Genomic DNA, 8,306 nt, shown 5'->3' with positions numbered 1-8,306 from the left:
TTACAGTATTAGACTTATAAAAATGTGCTTAGTGTTTATAGACTGCGTGGAATTCTTGTACATTGCTGCATGCGTTAATCTCCCTTGTAACATTTGTATCCCGTGCTAGAAAGTAATAGTTGTGTGTTTGCTCTGCAACTGTTAAACCGTTTGCCCTGTAGCTGTAAATCACCAGACAGGAGAGAAGCATTAACCACTGTGAAATACTACTTTGCCACAGGAAGTGTCATCTCCTGCCCAGCAAAAGAAGGCCGAGATACCAGAAGAACCATGGTGGCACATCAGAGGACAAAAGATTTTGTTGATTACTTCCCCCCTCCCATGAATTCCTCCCAACAGCTGAACTTGCAAACTTGAGCAGAAGAGGAGAAGGACTAAAAGGTCCTAGCAAGGAGAAATGGTGTCGATTATGCTTCTTGGACTCTGAGAGGCAAGAATTACTAACCATAAGCAAAAGGTACCCAGTGCTTTGCCCTAGAAGACACACAGCTTGTTTAGTATAGAGGTGTCTACTACCTTTTGAAACTTAAGCCTGGGACTTATTTCTGTGTACAGGTGTTTACCTGCTTTAACCTTGTAAATAACTCTCTTATTGCCTTTTCCTGGTTATAAATCTTATTACTCGACTGGCTACAAGTGTTGGCTTTGGTGTGAGATCTAAGGTGAAACTGGCTTTGGGCACGTGACTGGGATAGGGTTGCCAGGCATCCAGTTTTCGACCAGAACGCACAGTCAAAAAACTCTGGCAGTTCCAATCGGCATCACCGACTGTGCCGTTAAAAGTCTGGGCGGTGGCACGCAGGGGGCTCCCTGCCTGCCCGAGCTCTGTGTGGCTCCTGGAAGCAGCTGCCAGGGCAGGTCCCTGTAGCCTCTAGGTGCCTAGGGGCTGCAGGGACCTGGCGGCCACTTCCTGGGAGCCACACTAAGCACCCCTGGGACCTTGTACCCCCTCTCGAACCCCAACCCTGCCACCCCAGACCAGAGTCTCCTCCTGCATCCCAAAACCCACATCCCCAGCCCCACCCCTGAGTCCACACCCCTACCCAGAGCCTGGACCCCCTCCCACACTCCGAACCCCTCTTCCCCAGCCCAGAACCCTCTCCAGCGTCCCAGCCCAGATCCGATACCCCTGCCCCACCCCCACACAGACACCAACCCGCTGCCCCAGCCCGGAGCTCTCTCCTGCGTCCCAAACCTCTCACCCCCCGGCCCCGCCCCAGAGCCTGCACTCCCAACCGGAGCCCTCGCTGCGCCCCCCCGACACCTCTATCCTCTGCCCCAGCCCAGTGAAAGTGAGTGAAAGTGGGGGAGAGTGAGCAATGGAGGGAGGGGGGATGGAGCATGTAGGGACAGGCCTCCAAGAAGGGGGCAGGGCCTCGGGGGAAGGGGGGCCGCGGGGCAGGGGTGTTCAGTTTTTGTGCAATTGGAAAGTTGGCAAGCCTAGCCTGGGAGTAACCCGAATGGATCCCCAACTATCATGGCCACAGCTGGGGCAGTGCTCACGTGAGTCCATTTGACCCTCACCAAAGCACCTCCTGCGGGGGGATGCTCAGAAATGCGTTGCTGGCTGCACTGGAGTGCCATGACCGCTGCCTGCTCTGAGTCCCAGGCAGATGGAGTTAGGCTTTACCTTCCTATAGCACCGTTCACCCCATAATCTCAGCCATTACTGAGTTACCCCCCTGGAGCCTTTGTGAGGGAAGTTGGTGTTAGTCTTCCATTTTGCATGTGGGGAAACTGAGTCAGAACAAAAACAGCACCGTGGCCTTGGCAGCGCAGCAAGTGGATAGTAGCAGAGCTGTGATTAGAGCTCAGGACCGCCTGAGTCTAGTCAGGACCTCAGCCCGCCCCCAACTCTATGCTCTCGTCCTTTAACATTTGCTGTAAACACGTCGGCCCCTATTCTGCGCTCTGTGCTGGCTGATTTGGGTAGTGGTGCATGTGTGTTCTGAGACCCGAATCCGGGTGGAATATGTCAGTCAGGCGCCTGGTTTGTGGAGGCTATTACTTATTTGATGCTTAGCTAGGATCATCCAGGTTTCTCATCCCTGTGGCATCCTATCAGGGGCTATGTTCTTTCATTGTTTGTAATGTGTGAGCGTCAGCCAGCCTGATTCTGATCTCACTGACCCCGGTGTAAGCCCATTGATATCGCTGGGATACGGGTCTGCTCTAACGCCCACTGAAGTCCATGGGTTACTTGAGTTACGTGTGCATAAGGGCGACCAAAAGCAGGCCCCAAGAGTGTGTCCGGCTGTTGTTGGAGGGGCAGGGGGGATACCCCTCCTCCAGTAATAAGCGCTTGTGGTCTTTGCTGTGGAGATCAAAGAGTTACACAAGTTGGTGGAAGAGTCTGTGGACGAGATGATGGGGAAGAGGCCCCATGGACATAGGGTAGGCTGTCCCTTTATACTGAATCCTGGGCTGCTTCATTGTGATACCATAGGAGGCCACACAGCTGCCATGCTTAGGGCATTCTTGGTACATGTGCCGGTTGGCTTGTGTGAGGAGTTTGAAGGCTGATGCAGCCACTGCTGGGTAAATCTCCCTGAAGCCATTAGGACCAAGTCCTAACCACTGATGTACCAACATGGAAATGAACAAGCTCGTTAGAGGGGCGACTGTGGCGCTTCACAATTTGGAACCACTTGCAGGTAGTCCCCGAACATGCCCTTCTGTGATCCTCCTCAGGACCGCTGCAGAGGTGTCTACAAGCACCAACCGGTGGTAATAGCTGCCGTGAAGGCCGTTATGGAGCCTGCCTTCCAAAGCATACCCTGCCCACTTTCTCTCCTTCAGAGGGCCAATGTGGCACCCTGGCTGGAACCAGCTCTAGGACTAGCAGGAGCCGTACAAGATTCTCCCCACACAGCCCCACCAATGCACTTCGCTCCCAATCCAGAGCCAATGGAAAGACTCCCATTGACTTCAGTGCAGTTTGGAGCAGGCGCCTACAGCTTCCCCTGCCATTCCAGTCCTGATCCGCGACGCAGCTTTGCCAATAAATGTTGACCCTGAGTAGCTTTTTCCTCTTTCTGGGTCCCTTCCGAACTCTGACCTGCCCCATCCATCCTTTTCTAGTGCTGGACCCCACGCTTTCCAGCTCTGCCGAAGCAGCTCGGTCCTGACCCACAGCTAGGGGGACCAGATGAGAGGAAGAAAATATCAGGACACATTGGGGTGGGGGTTGCCAGTGGAGAAAAAAAAAGCGCTCAGTGCTGCCGGCGGGGGGGCGGGGAAAGGAGTATCATGAAATATCGGGACAAATTGCGTCCTGGCCAAAGATCGGTCGGGACGCGGGACAAACACCTAAATATCGGGACGGTCCCGATTTTATCGGGACGTCTGGTCAGCCTACCCACAGCATTTCCCGTTAGTCCTGCCGTGGGCACCTCCCGAGCAGAGTGTGAGGATTGGCTTCAATTGCTCTGCACTGCATGGCGGCTCTGTGATGGGTACAAATGGGCGCTAAGAGGAGATGATCAGCCTCTGTTTTTACTTGTCACTTGAAGGCTGAGAGCTGGAATTTAAGTCCTTGGGGATGCAACTCAGGAGCACTGAGCCTCTGTACCTCCGAGCCTTCAGCCCTCACAGTTATTTCTGCCACAGCTCACAGAACAGCGCACTTGCCAATTCAGTGACATCCCAGCAACAGAGCAAAACTAATTTGAGTGACACATGACGGAGCCGATGCGGCTTTGCTGAGAAGCAGATAAAAGCAGAATAGAGAACGTGTTGCTTAAGGCCACCAGTTCAGTGCCACCTGGGACTAGGTACCACAGCGGAAGGCCAGGAGCCTTCACAGTGCCGCTGTGCATGGCTGCTTGTCTGTTACGCTGACGTGTATCAAAATTTCCCTCTCCTTTCCCCAGGCAAAGGGTTGGCACTGAAATGCCAGCTCGGATGAATCAGCCCACTTGTGTACCTGCACCATTCTTTACCTAGCGCAGGAGAGTGCTGCACACAGAGTAAGCCTCCCTTTGCTCAAGTCCTTTAAGACTTTTTTTTTAAAGGGAGATGGACAAAATCATGGGGAAAATCCTGTCACTTAACTCCATGGCCCTCAGTGGAGCCACTCTTTATTTATACTAGTTGAGGATCTGGCCCCTTTATATTTTAAAAACAAACTCCCTAACTGTATCTGCTAATAAGCTTAGGCTAATGACGGCAAAACCTTCCCACATCTGTGGTAGGACGAGAGGGAACTCTCAGGGTGCAGAACAAGGCCCCTCCTGGGGATTTTTTGGCTTAATTTCATGGGGGCTCTTGTTGCAAACAAAAAAATCCCCACTTAGTTTCAGGCCACATTCCGCTCCTGACATTTAAGGCCATTGCATTGGGAGCTGCTCCCAAGGACGCCGGCAGTCAGTGGGACGCCACATGGGCACATGCTAGAGTCTGGCTGAGAGTCAGGTGAGGGCGAAAGGACACAGGGAACCCTTGCCCTCCATTCTGCACCTGTGCAGGTTGAAGCCAGAAGCTTGGCGCTTGCTCTCTGGGAGGGCAAGGTGCAGGGGGACGTTCATCCGGCTGGTCGTGCTACCCACTCCAGGGAGGGGCGTGGTTTGGCAGGTCTAGTCAGGGCTGTCTAGCCGGCAGCCCAAAAGCTGCAGGACCACAAGAGAGACATAGTTGCTGCTCCTCTGTGCACTCCCCACTTGGCTCCCATCATGCCTCTGGCAACTGTTTCTTTGACGATGCTCCTACATCCTTTCAAATAGCTGTGGCGGCAAAAGTCAGAATAGGCAGCTGCATAGGTCAATTTCATCTTGTGCTGATGATCAGTTTCCCGCCCCATGAGCCAGCAGCACATGAGGCCGTTCTGGGATTTGCAACATCACAGAGGAGCTTTTCCATCCCCAAGTAACTCTTTTCACTGAGATTGTTTTGAAAAGGTGACCAGGAACCCATTTCTAGTCACATGGGGCCAAATTCAGCCCTGTTACAGCTGTGAAACCTCACCGACGCTGGGAGAACCAGACAGTGTCACAGAAGACTTGGCCTGAACCTTCACCCAGGACGCTGACTGATCTCGTTTCCAATGTGGAAAAAGCTCCTTCGACGGATTGTCTTTATTGAACATTTCAGCATCTGAGTAAAGTTCAGCCAAGTACCAGATGTTTGGTGCTCCCCAGCCAGATATAACGACTTCGTCAGGAGCTTCCACAGGCCGTTAAGTCCTTTCATCATGCCCCTTTTTACAGCTTCATATGCATGTAGTGTGGAAGTCACGTCAACGCAACGGTCTGTTGCATAGCCCCTCAGCCTGCTTAAGTGGCCTCATGATTATCACCACATAAGGCCACCTAGAAATTTTCTAAGCTTCTTCAGGAAATGAGGCAGAACGTAGCAGCAGTATCAGGCCCTGCAGTGGTTGCAATATCTGCATTGTCTGCTTTGGAAACTGGGATGCCCCAGTGGAGCTTCTGAGCTCTCTCCTAGTGCCTGCCGAGTTTACTCCTCACAGCATTTAACATGGAGATGGGGCCCAGTCCTTGTGAAGCCTACACTCTTAGAATGGCTGTAGCGGTTCCTCCGATGGAGCTTAGAAGCTCTGGAGGGGTCAGCATGTGATTTGGGGAAGCGGGATACACATTGGGAAGAACTGCCCTCAATAAGCAGCGTCACCTTCCAGCTAGGAGGTAGTTTTCCCTATTGACTATCAATGGGAGGAAGTGGTTCCCTGGGAGCCACAATGGTTGTCCAGATGTTCGAGTGGAGTGAACTGCTTGTCAAGGTGCTAGTGTTATAATTGTTGCCTTCTAGAGGAAGAGTTACCGAGTCTGTGCTCTGATACATGCCCAGGAACAGTGCGGCTGGTGTGGCAAGCCAGAGAAACACCTCGCTGAAGACATAAGGGAAGGAGATAAGGAGGTGAACAGCCATAGGCAGGGCCTATCTGCTGCTGTGATATATGTTGGCTGCCAAAGTGTATGTTCACAGTTTGATGAGCTCCCTGTCTGTCATTAGTGGGGGGGAGGGATAGCTCAGTGGTTTGAGTGTTGGCCTGCTAAACCCAGGGTTGTGAGCTCCATCCTTGAGGGAGCCACTTGGGGATCTGGGGCAAAGGTCAGTGCTTGGTCCTGCTAGTGAGGGCAGGGGGCTGGACTCAATGACCTTTCAAGGTCCCTTCCAGTTTTAGGAGATTGGAGATATACCTATCATTTTATTTAATTTAAAAAAATTAGTCTATCACAGTATAAATGCAAACCCCACAGATTTCTCCTTCACTTAGGGTGGCTGCATCTCCTAGTCAGGCACTTTCCTGCAACCTGCATATACTCTCTGCTACACGCACACTCTTCAGCTTGTCTGCCAGGCTTTCCGTGCAGTGTTTCTCCTAGCCCCACAGCCCTTTCCCCAAGTGCTCTCTGGCTACCCCTGTCGCTGCTCTCACTTAGAATATGTTTGCATTGCAATCAGGGGGGTGACTAGCTGTAATCTAGCTAGCGCAGGGGCCGGAGCAGGATGGGTTGGCCGTGTGTGTAATTACCCAGTGTTCTCGGGGGCTTGTACAACACACACTAGAGCCCATGAGGCTGCAGCTTCACTGCTCCTGTGCCCAAACTAGCTAGATTAAAGCTAGTTCAGTTATGTCTACTCGAGCGGCAATCACACCCCCTGACTGCAGCGTAGACACAACCTAAGGACCATTTGCTGCCGTCACTCTGTCAGGCACACTGTGCAGGGAGGCTACCATCCCCCCGGCCCACCTCCTTGTGTTCATACACACATACATATTCTCCGGTGGGTACAGGCTTTCAGGTGTCGCACGCAGCAACCCACATCACAGACAGAGGCTGACCTGCACACATCACACCTGGGCTTTGCCAATACTCCCATGCAGAATTCAAGGCCTTGCTGCTAATCTACAAAACCTTTGATGGAATAGGCTTGGCTACTCACCTGCTAAGACAACTGTCCTGTGCCAGGCTGCTGCAGCTAGTGAGATTGCTGGACAGACAAGTACTGGGGGAGCAGCGTTCTCAGGGGCGGGATTCTGGCAGTGGACCATTTTGCCAGGAGGAATCAAAAGAAGCCCAAACCTGGCTGTGTTCAGATCAAAAGGCAAGATACAGCTCTTTAGTAAAGACTTGCCCTTGCAAATGAACAACAATCCCTGACCTTACAATCCACACACCCCTGCAATCTGGGGAACAGGCAGAGGGAATGCTAGTGGCTCTTGACTCTGAAGTGTCATGAGCTCCTTGTTACCTAAGCAATGAAAACAATCACAGACACCACAGATGCACGGAGCATTTGCCAGCTCCAGCTGCATTCTCACAGCTTCTCTCTTGGGCCATCTTTCAGGGCTCGCCCCTACCTGCAACTTCCCCAGCCCCTGTCTTGGCAGTCCCGTGCATGCTCTGTTGCCAACAGTCCTCACCAGATCTCCCCAAAATGCGCGCTCTCTGGATGCAGTATATGTGCCTGCACTCTTGTCTTAGACAGAGGCACACCCTTCACACGATGCACAGCCTCTGTCATGCACACCCTGCAAACACTTTTCCCCCTAAGCACTCTCACATTGGACTTCCATGCACATTCATAGCTCTATTGGTACCTTCCTTAGCACCACTCATTCTCCACAAGGGGGCGTCACTACATCACAGGGACACATACAGGAAATGGAAGGAGGGGCATGTCACCGAGGAAGCATACATGGGAATAGTGTGAGCCTGAAGGGACAAAAATCAGGAAAGCCAAGGCAAGGAATGAGTTACAGCTGGCAAGGAATGTTAGAGACAACAAGAAGGGGTTCTTCAAACATGTCAGACATAAAAGAAAGATCAAGGGCAGTGTTGGTCTGCTGCTCAATGGAGCAGATGAGCCGGTAACAGAAGATGATAAAAAGGTGGAGCTGCTCAGTGCCTACTTTGCTTTAGTCTTCACATAAAAAATAGCATGTGATCAGACGCCTAGAGAAGTTACCATGGACAATAAAGGGGAAGGGATGCAGATCAGGATAAGTAAAGAAAACATCAGAGATCTTCTGATTAATTTGAATGAATTCAAGTCAGCAGGACCTGATGTTATTCACCCCAGGGTGCCAAAGGAATTAGCTGAAGAAATCTCAGAGCCACTGGCAATAATATTGCAAACTCATGGATGACGGGAGAGGTCCTGGAAGACTGGAGGAGGGATAATGTAGTGCCCATCATTAAAAAGGGGGGAAAGGACGTGCTGGGGAACTATAGACCAATCAGCCTGACCTCAGTACCTGGGAAGCTAGTAGAGCAATGGATAAAGTAGGGCTGTCAATTAATCACAGTTAATGCATTCCATTAACCCAAAACAAATTAACT

The sequence above is a fragment of the Mauremys mutica genome, chromosome 2 (assembly GCF_020497125.1).
Source record: "Mauremys mutica isolate MM-2020 ecotype Southern chromosome 2, ASM2049712v1, whole genome shotgun sequence".
NCBI lineage: Eukaryota > Metazoa > Chordata > Testudines > Geoemydidae > Mauremys > Mauremys mutica.
Note: the sequence above shows the minus strand (reverse complement) of the source record.